The sequence below is a fragment of the Cervus elaphus genome, chromosome 17 (genome assembly GCF_910594005.1).
Source record: "Cervus elaphus chromosome 17, mCerEla1.1, whole genome shotgun sequence".
Classification (NCBI taxonomy): Eukaryota; Metazoa; Chordata; class Mammalia; order Artiodactyla; family Cervidae; genus Cervus; species Cervus elaphus.
Window position 1 is genome coordinate 43,934,675 of NC_057831.1, and position 20,208 is coordinate 43,954,882.

Here is a 20,208-nt window from a genome sequence, read left to right on the forward strand (position 1 = left end):
CACCGACTCAATGGACATGAGTTTGGGTAAACTCCAGGAGTTGGTGATGGACAGGGAGGCCTGGCGTGCTGCGATTCATGGGGTCGCAAAGTGTCAGACATGAGTGAGCGACTGAACTGACTGACTACAGCTCCCCAGACCTGAGAGCTTCCATGCTAAAAAAGGAAAAGTGATAGTTGCTCAGGCATGTTCAACTCTTTGAGACCCCACGGACTGTAGCCCTCCAGGCTTCTCTGTCCATGGAATTCTTCAGGCAAGAATACTGGAGTGGGTAGGCATTCCTTTCTCCAGATTTTCCTGATCCAGTGATTGAACCTGGGTTTCCTGCATTGCAAGCAGATTGTTTACCACCTGAGCCACCAAGGAAGCCCAAAGTCCTGAATAAAATCATCATTGAGCTGGTGATCCTATTGGAGAGATTCAAGTTACAAGTTCTGCAAGAGCTCCAAGGAAGGAACTGGTCCTAGAATCTATATAACTGGGAGACTTTGTAAAATAAGGACTTTCTAAACCTCTACACTCAACTATTTCTCCTTCTTTCTATTCTCAGGATCCCGAACACTTTTTGGAAAAAAGATCCACTCTCCTTAAAACTCAAATTTAAACAGGACCCTAAGCTTTGAATATGAAACCTGGCTTTCAGGTTCTGTTGGGTATAGGCAAACGCTGTTTTTCTCATTTTGAAGATGGATAAACTGAACTCCACAGACAGGTTAAACAACCTGTTCAAATCAACAACACAGCTGGAAATAAAACCCAGTTTCTTTACCTCCTGGTTCAGTATGTATTTTAGGATATATAACATAGGCTTCAAACAGTGTTTAAGTTCTATTTAACCTTAGTGGGGAATATTCCAATTAACATATCCACCCCCAGGGTGTTTCTCCCAGTTGAAATTTTCTTCCTGTTTTTCATAAAGTGGAGACACTCTCCCATCCCTCTTTTTTTTCCCCCCCCTAACTAAAGCTGGCAAGTGTCTATAGCTTTTTGGCTTTCTGCTCAATTCAACTCAAGAGAAGCTTGAAATGTATTCCATTTTTTGTAACAGTTAGGAGAGAACTGTTAAAGGGTGGGGAAGATCAATCACTTGTGAAAAATGCTAGGTGTCCCATTATGGTGTGATAAGTTCAGCTGCATAACATATGCATTTTTTTTCTCTCTGAATAAATGGCAGAAGTCAGTTCCCCATAAATTCAAAATGTATATTAGAACATGAAATCATATTTTAAGTAGATTTCACATATTGCTTCTCTTCATCATTCTAAATACCAAAGATTAAGCATGCCACTCGCTCTTGAGGTCTTTTCTCTGCTTTTATTTTTTTTTTAACTTTTGTTTAATCAGATATGAATAGTAGTTGGTAGCCTTTATTGCTCAGAACTACCTGAGAAGAAAAGGAAGAAAATAAACTCTGCTTACTCTCTCCATTCCAAACAACATTTATTTTCGTTATGACTGTTTCTAGGCTCTTTCAAAATGGCACAGTCACCCAAATGGTGAAGTTGACCACAATACCTTTTCGCAAAGCCAATCCTGCTGCACCTATGTGCTGCTCCTTTGATACAAAACAGTCTCTTTGTTTTCATTTATATTAAACTCTTTCAAGGATCCCACATAGAGGTGGTATAGTATGGTGGTGAAGAATCAGATGCTGAAGCCAAGATCTTCAAGTTAAAATCCCAGCTCTGTCACTTCCTAGCTGTTACCTTGGCCAAGATACTTAACCTTTCTGTAAAATGTTTCAGTTTCTGTAGAATGAAAGTTAGCCACTTCTTTGATCATCATCAATATTGTTCCCAGGAAAACTCTCCTACCAGACTTCTAGCCCAAAATGGGTCCATCACTGCAGTTATGATCCAGCCCTAGGCGTCTTTTATTCTTTGTTCTTCTCCTCTTAATTGATCTGCAAAGCTCACCATCTTCTAGCAGCACACCCCTCCGTGGGTTCCTTTGCCTCTTCCTCTAGGCATCTTCTAAACTCTATTTCCTTTTTCTCTTATAAACTCTCACCTGAGCTTTAAATAACATCCTAAATGTGTACCTTTAACAGTGACTGTTGCTTTGAACTGGCTCACACCCCTGCCTTCTGTCCCCTCCACTTGGATGATTGATATACCTCTCAGTGGTAACCTGAGCTTAGATGTCTCCCTGAATGCACTCCCCCAGGCTCCTTCCCGCCTCAGTAAGTGGCATGACCATCCATTCTGTGGCTCAATTTCAAAGCCCAGGAGTCCGTCTTGATTTTTCTCTTCCCTACATCTTCCCAGATCCACAGCCCAAGACCTCCACCTCCCAAATCTGCCCTGATCTGACCACATCTCTCCATTTTCATCCCTACTATCTTAGATTTGGTCTAGATCTCTATGGTGTCTTCTTATTTCAATTTTTGCCCCTATACTCCACCCAACAGTTTTCTCTCTACTCTGCAGCCACAGAATTCAGAAGAAAATAAAAAGCAAATTAGATCTCATCACTTCCCAGTTTAATGACCTGCCTTTCTCCAGTGGTCTCCTCTTAAATTTAGAATAAACTCCTGTCTCTTTACCCTGACCTTGTCAAAGGCCACCATGTGTTAGCCCCTGTCTACCTCCCCACTTTCCCTCCCCGATACTCACACATGTACACTCTCCACTTTCTTCTGTTCTGTAAACAATCCAAGCCTATTTCTACCTTAGGAAATCTTTGCAATAGCTGCCTCTGAGCAGAATAGTCTCTTCCGCCCCTCCCCTTCCCATGCCAGCATCACTCAGGTATCTATTCAATAGTAACATCTCCGAAGAAATTTCCCTGCCATTCTGCCTACAGTAGCCTCAGCATCAGTCACTTTCTATGACATTATCCAGCTTTATTTTTGTCACAAACTTCATCACTGTCTGAAATATTATTTCTTTGTTACTCATGTATTACCATCATCCCCCAAATTCCATGAGAGTAGGCACCTTGTCTAGCTCAGAATCCTATTTCCAATATTTAAAAAAGGACCAAGAACATATTATGCTTTCCATAAATATGTATTGGATGAATGAATGAATAGCAAACTTTTTAAATCTCTTAATTCCCCGAACTCATCCACATTACATTGGTGAGATGTTTTGCAGGCCGAGATAATTATATTGCAATTAGCCTGAAAGAAAGGCATTTAAGTTGCGAGTTAACAAGCAGATGAATGAGTGTGCTGAGGACACTGGCCACTTGTTTATTGTCTGCAGAGTGAGATAAACAAGTGAAATCTGGCTGAAATTATTGTGGGACAGCTTGACTTGATGTAAGAAAAATCTTTTTGATTTGAGGATCATGAATAATTGAGAGAAGCTATAAAGAAAGGTGCTGGCATTCAATTCTTAAAGCACTTGATAAACAATAGCCCATGATTTGCCTTAAATGCTTCAGTAATTTGTTAATGTGTTGTCATTATTAGTGGGTTACATAACCTATAACATACACATATTTCATCCATTCTAAGATGCACATTTGCCCATCTCTGATATCAGAATGTATCTTACAATTGATAGTGCATGATAGTTAAATTGACAGCACCTTTCCTTAGTGGTATATAAAATGATGGTACTTAATAGATGGCATCTTAGACTCAATAAAGTATAGTGATTTATTATAAGTTTCATTATTTGAATGCTGGCTTTGGGCAAGAACTTCCAAGTGTTATCTTATCAATCTTCACAAGAATCCTATAGAATGGCAATATTAGACCTATCTTATAACTAACAAAGGAACATGGAGATTAAGTAACTTTTCTAAAATCATACAGCTTCTAAGTGCTACAGCCTAGAATTTAATCCAGATCTATCCAACTCTCAGGCCAATTCTCATCATCATTCTGATATGATAATTATTAATTTTTAGATAACATTTCTGTACATAAAATACAAACCCACAAACAAGTCACATAGCAGGTTTTCAATTCATGTTAGTTCCCTTCCTCCCTTCTCTTTTACATTTGCCTAAATGTGAGAGCATGCACTGTGCTCTGATTCCATGATTTATGTAAAACTTCTTACAAGGCAAGCATTGGCAGTCAGAGTCTGAGGTCTGGTTTTCTGAAAAGATCTGAGCCCATATCAAAGGCAGCAAGTTAGCTTGGAAATCAGTGGGACCATACAATGATTGGGCTGCTGAAGGACCACTCCCTGATGAACAGGGCTGAGCAGAACAGCCAAATTAACTCCCTGCCTCAGTCTTGGCTCAGCGGGATGCTAACAAGATTAGACTTTGGAAGCAGGTGGGTCAGATGTACTAGAACAAGCATAGGAGGTAGAACACAGCAGGAAATGCATTGGTTTTCGAGTCTGACAGTCTCAATTCTTTTCTTAATGTCTCTGGGCCTTAGTCTCATTTCTAAATTAGAGGGGGTGCTATATCAGCTATAGGATTGTGGTAATGATATGTTAAGGTCACAAATTATTGTACACTTTCTGTGTGTACATGAGATATATCATTGAACAAAACATAAATAGCCCTGCTTTCATCTGGCTTACATTTTTAGCAACTAGTGTTAATGGTGCAGAGTGTCCAACATATTACCTGGTGATTCATAAATAATGTGCGTGCTGCATACTAAGTCCCTTCAGTCATGTCTGACTCTTTGCAACCCCATGGACTGTACCCCACCAGGCTCCTCTGTCCATGGGATTCTCCAGGCAAGAATACTGGAGTGGGTTGCCATTTCCAACTCGGGGATCAAACCCACATCTCTTATGTCTCCTGCATTGGCATGTGGGTTCTTTACCACTAATGCCACCTGGGAAGCCCTTCATAAATAATAGTCACTGTTAAAACTATGTAAAGAAGTATTCACATTGGATATTATGGTTGGAACTGGTGTCGAGTTGAAATTCGGCCAGTAATTCTTAATGAAGAACCAAGCTGAACCCACCTTAGTGACCTGGTGCTAGGTCTCCTCTGCCAAGAACCTTCTTCCTCAAGATCATTATGTGTCTGCCTCCTCATCATGCCATATCTGGCCCCATGTCACCTCTCAAAGAGGAGGTACTGCCTAAACCAGCCTCTTCCTCCTGGCCTAGCCCCATGTCTCTATCACTTCACCTTTGTTATTTGCTTCAGAGGCCTTACCACAATCTGAAATTCTCATTTTTAATCGTGTTTGCTTGTTCACTTTATTACTGTCCTATCTTCTACTAGAATGTAAGCTCCCTGAGCATAGAGACCCATGTTCTTTGCACCTAGAACAGGCCCTGGTACTTAATATTTGCATGAATTGGCATCAATGATACAGCTTACATTGCTAGAAAAGGGCTGTAATGTGTAAACATAGTGGGTCAAGGAAAAAGCTTGGGACCTCCCGAGCAGACATTCAAATTTTACTACCAGCAGCCAAAGCATTGCAGAGTTGGCAGAAGGATAGAGAGGCTGGCTTCCAGACCCTGGAAAGACAAATCACTTCATTTCATTGAGACTTATAAACTCTTAGAATCAAAGTGTTCACATCACTGTATGCTGAAGACAACAAAACCAATGGGAGAATAGGAATAGGATTGAGGTAAGAGACGATGAATTTATGTCTGCTTGATCATGGCGCTCCTCTGAGACGGCAAGCGTGGCAACTAAGAGAAATGAATTCATATTGTTCACATGGCTTATTTAGCCTCAAAAAACCCTTCTGACAATATTTCAAGTCCAGGGTCACTAAAACACTGAGTCATCCTGGGATTGTGGGAACTAGCCTGACAAGGAAAGGGGATCAATGAGTCAACAAGAAATGTATTGAACACGGACTATATACCTAACCTGTGTCAAGTGTATTGGCTTAAAGACAAGACAGAAAACAACCAGAGAGAGTACCAGAGGTGACACTGACATTGGCCATCTCTAATATTTTTATAAATGATCTAATATAGTTAGCATGCACCCAATTCTCCAGCTCTGCTGAACAAACAAACTCTTCAGGTTAATGAAATACTGAGCTGATTGAATGAAGGGGCAGAAGGAGTTCACAACACTTTCCAATGCACAGAAGAGCAAAGGAGGAGTTTGTGAGTGCAGAAAACTGTGTTGAACAGGCAGGAGTGCTCCTGGGGTCAGTGGACTGAGCAGTTATGGAGGGCAAGGGCCTTACCCATGTTTTTTGTCCGCCTAGCACATACCACATGTTAATTTGGTGAAACAGAGGGCGAAAGGCACTAGACAGCTGTGCCCTCCATTAGATTTCAAGGCACAGGTTGGGTAGAGCATCAGATAGGAGGAGGAGGAGTGAAAACTGTGCTCACGGCCAGTTCATTACTGAGGCCTGAGCAAAACAATGCATTGACCGAGCAGCAGGCAAGACCCCTGACCTCATGACAGTGGGGAAGAAGTAGGATAGAGACAAGAAGGTGGTAACTTTCAGCCTCAATAAAATGGCCAACCCAAGATGTCTTTATCAATAAAGGTGAAAACATTTAGAAAAATCAAGACTCTGTTTCCCATCAGTTTGACAACGCAGAAGAGCTAAGAATTTTCCTTTGTTGCATGATCTACAACAAACATTTGACAAGTTTGATATCACTGGGCTTTAATATTGTACTGCTTTGTTACCAGAGCTCAGCAGTGACACTGTTTACAGTCTAATTGTCTAACTTCAAGAGGCACCCCAGACAGAAACCTGAAACTTAAACAAAAGCATGGGAGGAGAAAAAGCAAAACCGTTTCATCAGGAATGGGCTTTTTAGGAATCTCTGGTTCTGTCAAATGTTTTCCTTCCTGATGCCAAAAACCAGGTGTTCTCTGGGAGGAGTAACTATGGACGATGTGATAGGAGATGGCAGAGATGTTCTAACTAGTGAACCTTGCTGTGCCTTTAGAGTGAAAACTCAAAGCAGGGACTGAGCCAAATCTTCTTCCAGACCTGGAGGAAGGCAATAACAGGAAAGCTGTGGGTGTGGATTCCTCAGAACACCAGGGAAGCAACTGCTGGCTGCAGAATGAGTGATTAAAAAGTTTGTCAAAGAGCCAGAGCTACCCTCCAACTAAATGGTTCCCAAATCCTAGTGGCTGGTCCTCAATGGGAAGAGCATGATTGAGGATTGTAATGGTCAAGAGGCAAGAACACAGCGCCATTAAATGGCCCGGGTCCTCCCTTAGCAAACAAATAAAAAATACCAGAATCCTGATGATTTTATTCAAGAGTGACCCTTCTCAGGACGGGCCACATGTTCTCATACCTTTGAGCATTTGCTTGTGTTCTATAATTCTAGCCTGTTCTCACATAGAATGTCCAACTCAACACAGTTCTAATCCCTGCCTTCAAGATGCAGTACATATTCCATGCCAGAGAAGCACAAGCTTTGGGGTAGGACACATGAGGAATCTGAGACCAGCTCCATGTCACATGAGACGTGTAGGACACATGAGGAATCTGAGACCAGCTCCATGTCACATGAGACGTGTGCCTACGGGAAGCCACTTACCTCCCCCCAGCCATTCTCCTCACCTGGAAAATGGGGCTGACAGGATCTATTTCATTCATGGGGTTATAAATACCATGAGAGAATTAGAAAGGAGAATAGAGGCTGGACAAGTAGCAAATTGTAAATCGGCACTGCAGGACGTTTTGATTTAGCTGAGAGTGGAATATGAAGGAGTAGCTAAGGCAAAGAGGCAGTTTTCAGAGGTGCAGATGGTAACTTTGGAGGCCAGGGAAGACATTGGCAGGGAGCTATCATGTCACTGAGGACCAGTCATTATACAGGGCACTGGGAGATGCAAAGGTGAGCAAAAATATGACCCGTTCAGTCATAAGCTTCCATTTCAATGAAAAGAAGTGGCCTTTGGAGCCAGGCCCATCTGGGAGTGAATTTCAGCTCAGCCATATTCTAACAATCGGTCTTGGGCAAGTGATTCAAACTCACCAAGGCTATTTCCTTAGCTGTAAGATGAGGTTAACATTAGCTACTTCCCAGCATTTTTCTAAAGATTAAACGTGTACCTCCATAAAGAGCCAGTCAGAAGGCATTTATGAAATAGACACTCCTGATTTTCTTCCTCTTGGAGTGTTTTGCTATGCCAGAAACATCAAGTGTTTTGTTTTCATAAAGGTAATATTATAAGATTTGTGGAAAACAGACACCAAGAAAATATTTTTTCCATCTTCCTTTCTAAAAATTACTAGTATACTAACTATTGTTATACGTATGGAAGAAGGAAGTGGCAACCCACTCCAATATTCTTGCCTGGAGAATCCCGTGGACAGAGGAGCCTGGTGGGCTGCCATCCATGGGGTCGCACAGAGTCGGACACGGCTGAAGCGACTTAGCAGCAGCAGCAGCAAGTCGCTTCAGTCGTGTCCGACTCTGTGCGACCCCACAGACGTCAGCCCACCAGGCTCCCGTCCCTGGGATTCTCCAGGTAAGAATACTGGAGTGGGTGCCATTTCCTTCTCCAATGCAGGAAAGTGAAAAGTGAAAGTGAAGTCATTCAGTCGTGTCCGACTCTTAGCAACCCCACGGACCGCAGCCCATCAGGCTCCTCTGTCCATGGGATTTTCCAGGCAAGAGTACTGGAGTGGGGTGCCATTGCCTTCTCCAGAAGCGACTTAGCAGCAGCAGCTATATGTAGATGTGTTTGGCTGAGCACTGTGGCCTTCATACAATATTCTTTATTTCTTCCTGAAAAATAAAGGATCTAATGATTTGAATGCTTCCCCCACCTTCATGATCAACAGCAATGCCGATTTGTGTATGTTTCCACTAAATTATGTGCCATACTAGATAAAAGATTTGTTTTGAAAAACAGCCACTTCCAAAAATAAGAGAGTTTATCAATTCCAATCATTCTTATCCAAAATTAGTTGTCAAGTTTCAATGGCTGAAATGAATTTAACAACATAAATTTGGTACCGCTGCTGAATGACTAATGCAACCGTGTAGAGCTGGCCTGAATACGCAGCCCTGTTGGGGTTCACCAGAGACGTTTAGAATATCAGCACTCTGTGTTATAACAGAGCCTATTAACAACAGTTGACTGACATTAGATGTGGTCAAACTAAGCATCAATTAAAAAAATATGCTGACCGCCCCCAAAATTAAGAAGCCGTTGTACCACACTCACCAAAGGGAAATCGGAATAATTACTGTGGTGTTATGAAACCAACTTATTTGACTAATAGACAGCAATATTTTTTCACTGCCACAAAAAGCCAGCAAATACATTATGATGCTGTAGCAATATTGATATTCATAAAATCTCATTAGGCCAACTGGAAGTCAAACATTAGCCAATCATGCTCCTGACTCCTACTTACAGATCAAAGTTAAAGACGTGCTTTAGCCAGTTAAAAACAAAATTGAATTTGAGATCTGCATGGCTCTCATTAAGTAGCACTCTGTTAGGCTGTGTTTAAGATGAACAGCCCATAGGGAGCTTTTCCCAAACCAACGAGAATGCCTCTTTTCCACATTAGACTAGAAATACCATGACTGTTGGTTCATTTAAATAAACACATTTTCAAGCAGCCTGGATTTCCACTGTGCTGCCCTCTCTCTCTTCTTGGTCATTTCACCTTAAGCCAATTTATTTACAGCAAAATGAAATCCTGTTTGAACCAAATAATTCTCATTTTCCAAATAAACCATCTATGCATTGTGTCTGTAGGACAATAAGCAACTCTCTTCCTCGTGTGTTTCTTTCTTTCCAGTGACATTAGCGGTTAACGAAAAGGAAAAGCAAATACACCGATTTAAACAGGTGCTGTGAGTGAGCTGATCTCCACGCAGAGGGAAACGAAGTTGAGTCAGGCGGGAGCAGAGTCGCGCTAGCACCGGGGGCAGAGGCAAACTCTTGGAATCCTTGACTATGGGGATAGATCAGGGGCTCCTTTGCCTAGATGAGACCATGTTTTAGAATTCCAATAAGCAGGACAAACACAGCCATGCCAGCAATATGCATCTCCTCTCATGCTGAGATGCTTCATTGCTCCTTCTACATCATTTATAACCCACAGCTGGGGGTTATTCCACAGGGTCGCCAGGCCAGGGAGCAATACCCAGAGACTGACAGCTTTGAGCTGAGCCTCACGTCCTCAAACTCTATCTCCATGGTGCCTATATATACATATATAATAAAACCTCCCATCTAGTTGGTTTATACAAGGGACATCAAACAGGAAGAGGTTGATCTGATTCCATTGCACCCTTTCACATGAGTTGTCTTGGACAGTCTATTTAAAATTACTGAGCGCTCCACCACATTACCTTTGAAGACACAGCCTTCGTAGCTTGCAGCACATAGGGAAAGCACGATTTAGCCAATGCCTTGTTCCTAGTGCCCAGGTTGGGAGGAAAATAATCCTCCTGGCTCTACACATTGGCAGGCCCAGAATTTCTGTATGGCAAGCAGGTTGGAATGGGGGCTGAGGGGACCTGTCTCAGTGTGACATTTGGCTTGGCAAGTGCACTGTTTTGATATTGCATATTCATTTGGTGGGAGGGGAGCCTCCCCGGGGGGAAGTTTCCGGGTCCCTCCAAGCTACTCTGACATAACCACTAAGAGTAGCTACAGTTGTCTCGTTCTTAGAATCTGACTCAACTCCCTTTTAAACCTCTTAAAATATGGGTACATTTGAGGAAAGGAAAATAATTTAAGCAAAATAGTAGAAACTTTCTTTTTTCAAATCATAAATTTCTAATGGACATACTACCAAATAAATTCTAAGATGAAAAATTATAAATTTTTCATTTAAAGAATAACTAAATGCTGGTGTTTACAATCCTGTACTTAAAAATGCATGAAATTTGATCAAAATTATGATAATAACAGGCATCATGCATGCAAACTATTAGGATGATGAAAGTAAACAAACCTTTGTATATAAACTTTCAATTCGTGAAACATTTTCAAATAATATGAACTTTCCAGATCTTTGTTGAAACCCTGTAAATGAGATGGATAAGATACCAACATACCCATGCTGTATATCAAAGGAAACGCTGGCTCACTAGTGAAGTGGCTTGCTTGTATTCACAGAACACTTATAAACAGCAGCTTCAAGTTCAGAACCTCTTCGACCACATCACAGCTTTGTCTTCTCAAAAATGTTTGCATTAAGGATAACTGCCCCCCTACCTCAGGTATAGAACAATAACTTCCCAGTAACAACAAGCACTCCTAAAGCCTAGTTTTTGGTTTCTAATACAATTGTCCAATAAAAGAAACCAGGGATCCTTGCAGAAATGGCTGATTCTTGGACTAGGGCAAGAAATAGAATAACCCTTGAGTATCTTGTAGTGCCAGAAAGTAATGTTCAAATACACGTGCGCGCACGCACACACACACACACACACGCAATGATGGGAACATGTCAAAGGGACCCAAGAGCCAACCAAAAGAATCCCCATTTGCCAAAGCTGAAACAAAAATAAATAACCTAGACTATTTATTTATTATAACTCAGAGTATAAAATAAACATCTGCAAGACCATTCTAATATAAGTAAATAATACAAATACATAAATGAAAGAGACAAATCTCTCATGCAACAAAATTCCAAATAATTTCTGCACATTTGCCACCCTCAAAGAGGTGAAGTGTAACTTCAACTTTTTAACTGTTCACAGTACATTGTGAATCCCTTTCAAAGAGTAGCATGTGGGAAAAGGAAAAATAAAGAAATCACTTTACAGTGGAAAAACCTGACAGACACTACTTCAGCTAGATGATCAAGTTAAACATCAACAGTGAAAAGTCATGTTGATAGTATGCACTCTTGATATGACATGATTTACCTCCTCACAAAATTCCACAAGCCTAATCTAATCATGAGAAAAAACACAGGACAAATCCCAACTGAGGGACATCCTGCAACATGCCTGATCAATCCCTTTCAAAACTGTCAAGGTCATCAGAAACATGGAAAGTTTGAGAAATGACCACAGCCAAGAGGAATCTAAGGAGATGTGACAACTAAATGTAATGTATGTCCTAGATGGAATCTTAGTGAAGGAAAAGGACATTAGGTAAAGAATTAAGGAAATATGAATAAAGCATGGACTTTACTTAATAGTAATGTATCAGTAATGGTGCATTAATTGTAACAAAGGAACCATACTAACCTTCAGTTCATTTCAGTCGCTCAGTCGTGTCCGACTCTTTGCATCCCCATGGACTGCAGCATGCCAGGCTTCCCTGTCCATCACCAACTCCCGGAGCTTGCTCAAACTTAAGTCCATCAAGTCGGTGATGCCATCCAACCATCTCATCCTCTTACTAATCTTAGATGTTAATAATAGGAGAAACTAGGTGGGGGTATATGGGAACTCTATATTGCCTTTGCAGTGTTTCTGTAAATCTAAAACTGTTCTAAAATTAAATGCTTATTTTAAAAAGGATAATCTCTCTGCAAAGATCTAACAAAGTCAGAGCTACAACACACAAACCATTTTACATGATCTAAGGATGGGATTTAATTCAGGGTACCTATGATTTCTGTACACTAGGCCCCATGGCAGCCCTAAGGCTTCAGTCATCTAAGTGTTTTATAACAAATGTTTTAAAACTATAAGATCATCCATAGTCTGTGGGTCATCCTTCTTTACCATTGATCAAACTGGTAAAATACTAGAGGCAACAGCTGCTAAGGAGACAAGGGAAGCAAAAAAAATGTGTGGCAGGTGGTACCACCTGTGCTACCTGATTCCCACTCCAACAATCCTCTACGGAGTGGCAGCAAAGGGGGAAAAAAATCAGTGAGCCACTCACAGCTGGGGAGTAAAAGGAAACAACTTCAGCCTGAGTGTGTGTGTACCCGGTGTGAAAGAGATCCGAAAATTGCAACTTTAAATGCCTTGGGTATTGACAGAGCAATCCATGTGGTGGCTAAGTGGACATTAGTGTACTATAAAGTACCTGTTGGAACCTCACAAACTAAGTTATTTTCCCTCCTACCTATATACCAAGAGGGTATTAATCTACTGAGAGGAAAAAAAAGAATTCTTGATTTTTAAATTGAGCTAAATTGCAATGCCAGGGCAGGGAGGGGTCCAAGGAAGGCTTGAGTCAGTGAAATGAGATGGCTGAGCTCTTCTGAGCCTGGTCACTTCCCATCAGCCACCTCTGGCAAATGCTCGGTGCATCCCATCAGCTCACTGATAGAGTGGAGGTCCTCTGACATCCGTGCTGATATCCCATCTGTTTAGTACCGAACAGCAGTTTCCTGTCTCCAAGAATCATGGTGCAGTCTTAGTTTTACAAGAGATGTGAAAAGTTCTTATATCCAGTGAATCATTTGTCACGTGATCTAGCACCATAGAATGTCTGCCAAAGGATCCTTCAGCCTCTTTTTAGGACAAGAACCTCAGGACCTCACTACTTTTCAAGGCCTGTCCCAAGGGCATCTGTCTTGCTGTATCTCACGGTTCGCTGAACCCATGGTAGGCAAGGCACGAGCAGGGAAGCTGGAAGAAATCTCAAGGCGTTGGAGGAACTTCGGACATGTGTACGCGCTCCTGACTGGCACGGCAGCTGTAGCAGCGGACACTCTGTATTCTCTTGCGGTTGACCCAGCAGGCGTGGCCATAACGTAGCTGCAAGGGCGTTTCAGGTGGTCCTTATATAGGACCACGCCACGATTGCATGCACAGTGCCACAGATGATCTCAGCTGTTACATAATCATTATTTACCAAACGTGGGGCAAGAGCAAGAGGCTGCGTGGCAAGCGAGCCGGACCACCACCATCTTGGCTGATTTTCTCTTTCCCTACAGCATCATTGTCCCATCTTGATCCCATTTTACTGACATCCTCGCTTACTCTCACCCCTCCTCTCTAGCCATCTGACCTCCTCACGGCTGCTTGTGTACTTCATGCACACTCCTGCCACAGGGCCTTTGACTTGCCTTTCCGTCTACCCGGAGCACTACTCTGCCACATACTCACATGACTTGCTCCCTCACCTCCTCCATGTCTTTGCCCAAGTATCACCTTCTCAATGAAGCTTTCCCTGACCACCTCATTTTAAATTGTTCCATTCCCACCTTCATTTCTCCAACACTGTCCTTGTTAATGGTTTAATTTTTCTCTACAGCATTGATTACCATCTAACCTATTATATATTTTTGTCTTCATTTCTTTATTATCTTAGTTTCCCCTCTAGTATATAAGTTCACTGAGGTCAGGGTTCTATGTTCACTGTTACAACCTCAGCATTGAGAACTGTGGTTTGCATATGTCACTAAATTCAGAACTATTCATGAATGAATGAGTGCTTAACTCTCAAGCAAAACTTTCTGTTTGAGCAGCTCATATTTATAGAAACCTTATACACCACCCCTATTTAAAAAGTAAATCCATAATATGCAATATATGACATTCTACTTTTATGTTATTATAAACTTCTTATCAAAATTTTAGGACTGACTTTTAGTGTAGAAAATAAAATCACCTTATGTACTAAAAGTGATGATAATAACAGGTTTTCTTTTGTTTCTTAGGTAGTAATTAAGGAAATTCACGAATACATGTGAAATGCATTTCCCATTCATCTCTGTCCTCCTGTCTTGTACAGAGAGCCGAGCACACTGCTTTTCATATACGTCCACACAAAAACTTTTACATGAATGGTCATAGCAGCATAAAAATCAAAAACAAAAGAAAAAATTACAAATGTCCATCAATTAGAAAGTGAAAAAATAAAGTGTGATGTGTCCATACAAGGGAAAACTATTAAGCAATAAAAAGAATCTACTGATACACAATGAAACGTGGATGAACCTTCGAGACATTACACCACGTGAAAGAAGAAAACTGCACGTGGTATAGGCTTCTCTTATATAAAAAGTACAAATCCACAGAGACGAAGCAAATGAGTGATTGCCTGGGGCTGAAGGTGGGATTGGAGACGGAGGGGAAATGGACGCGAAGAATATTTCTAGAGTGATGGAAATATTCTAAATATGGATTGCGGCGATGGTTGCACAATTATGCAATTTACTCCAAAGCATTGAGTTGTACACTGAAAACAGGTGAATTTGATTGAATGTTAAGTGTACTTCAAGATATTTTAAAATGGAAAAAAAAAAGTGTTCAGGACCCAGCGAGGTGTTATCTCACCATTACCATTGTGTCCCAAGTCAACACACCGGACAGAGAGAGAGGAAGAACAGCCTCCAACGGTGGGATCTCTAGGGGGGCAAAAACTACCTCTAGTCTTATCAGAGGGAGAAAAGGCTGATGATACTGAACCCCAAGATGTATTACAATAGCCGAGCAGAGCACTGAAAAAGAAGTTTGAAAGTGGTCTCTGCCCTTCTGGGTGTTTTCCAACTAGAAGAAATGAGATGTTCAGAAAAACTCTCAATTTAAGAACATTTTAATTCCTGAGCCCCCAAAGAGAGAGCAAATTCATCAAGCATTTATTCATTCAATTTTCAAGTAAATACTGAACATTTACTTGGTGCAATCTCTTCTTAGGGCTTCGCTGATGGCTCAGGCGGTAAAGAATCTGGCTGCAATGCAGGAGACCAGGTTTAGTTCCTGGGTCGGGAAGATCCCCTGGCAGAGGGCATGGCAACCCACTCCAGTATTCTTGCCTAGAGAATCCCATGGACAGAGAAGCCTGGCAGGCTACAGTCCAGGGGGTCGCAGGAGTTGGACACAACTAAGCAACTAACACACTATCACTTGTTGCTGCTGCTGCTGCTAAGTCACTTCAGTCGTGTCCGACTCTGTGTGACCCCATAGACGGCAGCCCACCAGGCTCCGCCGTCCCTGGGATTCTCCAGGCAAGAACACTGGAGTGGGTTGCCATTTCCTTCTCCAATGCAGGAAAGTGAAAAGTGAATGTGAAGTTGCTCAGTCGTGTCCAACTCTTCGCGACCCCGTGGACTGCAGCCTACCAGGCTCCTCCATCCATGGGATTTTCCAGGCAAGAGTACCGGAGTGGGGTGCCATTGCCTTCTCCACTATCACTTGTTAGGTGTTGGCAAAACATGGGTGCCTCAGACACAAAGAAGCCCAGAAAAGTTCTGATACTGTCACTCAGGGCTCAGGAAGATCCAAAAGAAAACCCCTGGTTCTCTCTCCCTACTGCTGAGACCTCCTGGGAGAATAGAGGAGACTCGGGCAAGCTCACAAATCTGTCTCCCTAAAGCCCTGGAATGCGCTCTGGGGCTGACCATGAAAGAAGAGAGGGCCTGGGATATTTTAGATAGAATTCCCTCCCTCCCTTGAAGGCCCAGCCTTCCGGGTTTCTGTTTCCCTGTCGGTCTCTTTTTCTCAGGCAGACAGTTCATCCGTTGAAATCAATAGGTAAAAAATCAATAAAATGCAAACATGGGCACTTTACCCTTGCTGGTTTAGACTCTCTCCTTTCAATCCTAAAAACAACACAGTGTTTCCTTCACGTCAGCTCCCTTTGTGGCTTAAAAGCCTCTTCAGTTTTTGCCATCTTACTGCTTTCCTCAGCTCCAATGTGAAGTCACCTTGTTGTTTATCCAAGGAAGGTGACTAGTCCAAAATCCAGGGATCCTGTGTCCTGGATTCGTTCAACCAGTATGAACTGCACGTTGCATGTTAGTCCCTTTGAGCTTTCTCTTCAGCCCAACAGAAGACTGTAGACAGGTTATGTTGTGCACCCAGGGTGGTCAGAGATGGCCTATGATGGCAGCAAGTTCTCCATCCCCGGAGGCATTCAGACAGAGGGCTCACGATGGGTCAGAGATACTGGAGTTGACATTCTAACATCATTCAAGGTGTTCAATACCACCATTAAAATCCTCTGATTCAGAGATTTTGTTATTCTAAATGGGCATGACAGATCCATAAGATATTATGAAAGCAAAATAGCCATGTTCGGTATTGAACTGGACAAGAAGTCCCCTCCCCACAGAAATTTCCAGAAACATCTGGAGAAAAGCAGATTGTCAAAGACCAGACAAACTGAAGTCGAGGAGGTGGAGCCTGGGTGCAAGAATACCAATGGGACTATATCTGTACAGAGCAGTTGGAAAAGTCAGAAGCACTGGGGTACATTATGAGGAGAATAATACAGCATGATGGTTGAATGTTTGAGGCTGAACTGGGTTCCTATTTCACTTCTGCCATTCACTGCTATGGTAGCTTGGCAACCTCATGCAGACTCCATAACCTTTTTCCAAACATCAGTTTGCTCATCTGTGAAATGGGAATAATAACTCAGAGAGCTGTCCTGAAGATTTAACTGGATAACATTTGTAAAGAAGGGCAGTCCCTGGTACATAGGAAGCTTCCCAGACATTGTGGTTTGGTGTTATTAATTTTTACTCCATTAAAATGTCTAATTTTCTAGATGGTCTGCATGGAAAAGAGCTATCAGATATACCACAGACTGTGAGGCACAGTCCCAGCAGCCCCAGATAAAATGCCAGGCTGGCTAGACCATAGATCTAATACCTGGGGTGCCTCTTAGGTATCCTGTGAGGATGCCTGATTCCTCGGAAGGTTCATCGCGACTACAGGGAATGCATTTTTAGGATAGCTCCATGCTCTCAGACAGCCAGCACTGAAACTGTGTGCAGCGGACAGGGTCAGCTCTGAGAGAGCTAGGCAGACCTGTCACTTTGATTTCTATCTCTTCGGGAAATCATGCTTCATAGACTGATACTCATTTTAAGTTTAGAATACATTTGTGTGCCTTGCAATTTAGATTTATACAAAAAGAAAAAAAAAATCATTCTGTCAAAGAATTGTAGCCAAGCCACCCTGAGATGGTCACGATGGAGACACAGGCCACACATCTGTACCCACACCTGAACCACCGTGTAACTGACCATAGAGGTTGCTTATGTTGCTAATTGTAGGAACCAAGGGCCATGTGAATGGGACTGACAACCAAATCACATGCCTAATTTAGCCCCGTGGATGACCAAAAGCCAAAGCAAAACACCCGAGGAATCCTTGCATTTTCTCTGTTCTCACTACTCCTTTCCAACCTAGTCTGACCACCAGAATCAACTGGGCTGTTTATTCGATGCAAGTTCCCAGGCATCTCTTCTGGACATTCTCAACTGGCAGGTCAGTTGGGAGGCCTGGGAATAAGTATTTGAACAAGCAGCTTAACAGAGGACAGGCAAGTTTGGAGAAGACTTGTCTTACTGCCAAGCCATTTATTGTTGGTTTGATAAGCCCTCATCATCAAGGTCCCAGAATATGCCAGAACCTTTCCATGATCATGCACATGAGACATGTCTCTCAGTCTTCCCAATTTCCATGTGACGCAGGGACAGTTGTTCCCATTTTAAAGACAGACACTGACGCTCAGCCAGGTAACAGGCTTGCCCTGTTAAGTCTCAGAGCTGGGGTTCCAAACCACATCTTATGACTGCTACCCAGGCCCTTTTTCCATGATCTCACGGTTGCCTCAGCAATCTAAATCACTCCTCTATCAACAACTCCCAGACCGATGATCCAGGCAACCATATGGGACTAGTCATGAGATCTTCCCAGACTAATTCTGACATGTCTTTCATAGCAACAAAGAGCAGCTGCATTTCAAATACGATGTCACTGGCTGGAAATGGCACCCTGCCCAACGTCTGGCCTCTTTAGACATCCTGTGAAAATGCCCTAAGAATGTTCCTGCCAAGTGTTTATTTTCTCTGGTAATACTAAATACAAATGTTGTCTCCCTGGAATCTGGTAGCTTGGGGCCTATGTATAACTTTATAAAAGTAACTACTGCCTCTACACAGTGCCCTACAGAGGCCTCACCATATATATCATTAGTTCACTAGCTTCACTGTTGGGTAAAAATGCCATTAGAAAACATATCATTTACCCAATAGACTGAAATGGATCCCAAGGACCTATTCCAGTCTATCAGGTAATTATGGGGGAAACCCTATATTATTTGCTGGAGAAAATGGAATCCCGCCCCAGGAGGCATAAAGGTCCATCCCTGCTCTTCGTAATAAATAGATGATCCCATTTTTGTGATAACAACCACTGAATTTACTCAGATTTCTAGGGCTTTTTTCAAAAATCATTTTTGTTGCTTTGTATATATAAAATGGCTAATGGCTCCAAGCCAACCATAAATAATAAAATACCTAAAAATGCATTGTAATCCCATTCATAGCTTTATTTAGCAGGAGGGAATACAAAATCCTCCGAAATCTCATTTATTTCACAACTGTGGTAATGACCACTTACACAGGCAGCATATGGCACCCTTTCATCTCCCAGGGCCTTGGGAAGCTTAAAAGCCACAGGCCCAGAGTCAACTGACCCATCTTCAAATGCAACCACTCTGAGGACTCCAACTAGGAACACAGTGAATAACAAGGACTTAATCTTCACTCTCGTCATCTCAAGTCTTGAGGATTGCTGGACCAGGACTTTTCTTCCTCCAAAAAAACCACTCTTAAGAGCCTTAGGCTAGCACAATTAAAAAAAAAAAAAAAGGAGCCTTAGGCTAGAGTATCAGACCCCAACCTTTTTGGTACCAGGGACCAGTTCTGGGGAAGACAATTCTTCCATGGATAGGGTAGGGAGGATGGTTTTAATTTCACCCACCACTCACTTCCTTCTGTGCAGCCCTGTTCCTAACACACCATGGACCAGACCTGTCCATGGCCCAGGGGTTAGGGACCCCAGGGTTGGAGTATAGCTGTATCCCCCGGAACCTACCACAATCCCTGGTATTCTGAGGCTTTGCAATAAAGGTGTGTTGTATGAGAAGTTCCCTTCTTCCAGCTTTAACACCCTACAACTCAGTCACTATATTCACTGCTTTGTTCCAGTACCAAGAACAGTGCTGACACAGAACAAAACTACCTTTTTAGCTGGTGATTTTTCTGTTCTTTTTTGCAACATGCCTCAACTGCTTTATTACATGGCCTTTACTTCATGAGCCTCCATCATCCCCCACTGTCCCGCCTACAGTGAAAAACTGTAATGGGGAAACAACACAAGATTCATCCTTGAAAGCAGAGTGGGGAAAAGTAGAGCAAAGAGATGTTCAGAGGCAGAAGAGGATCGAGATTACAATATGGAGGGCTAGTGAGGAACCAGAAAGCAGCTATAAACAGAAGATGTTTGGTCACTTAGAAATATATTTCCTGGGACAAATATCATATGATATTGCTTATAGGCAGAATCTTTTTTTAAAAAATGATGGAAATGAGCTTATTTACAAAACAGAAACAGACTCACAGACTTATTAGAGAACAAACTCATGGTTATCAGGGGCAATAGGTTGTGGGAGAGAACAGACTGAGAGTTTGGGATT

The 20,208-nt window shown here is 42.2% G+C and overlaps 1 protein-coding gene across 2 annotated transcripts in view; it reads right to left on the minus strand.

Annotated features, from left to right (window-relative positions):
• The window catches only part of PPARGC1A (PPARG coactivator 1 alpha), a 695,201-nt gene that overhangs the window by 393,144 nt on the left and 281,849 nt on the right, over positions 1 to 20,208 (minus strand). The gene's annotated exons all lie outside the window — the stretch shown is intronic.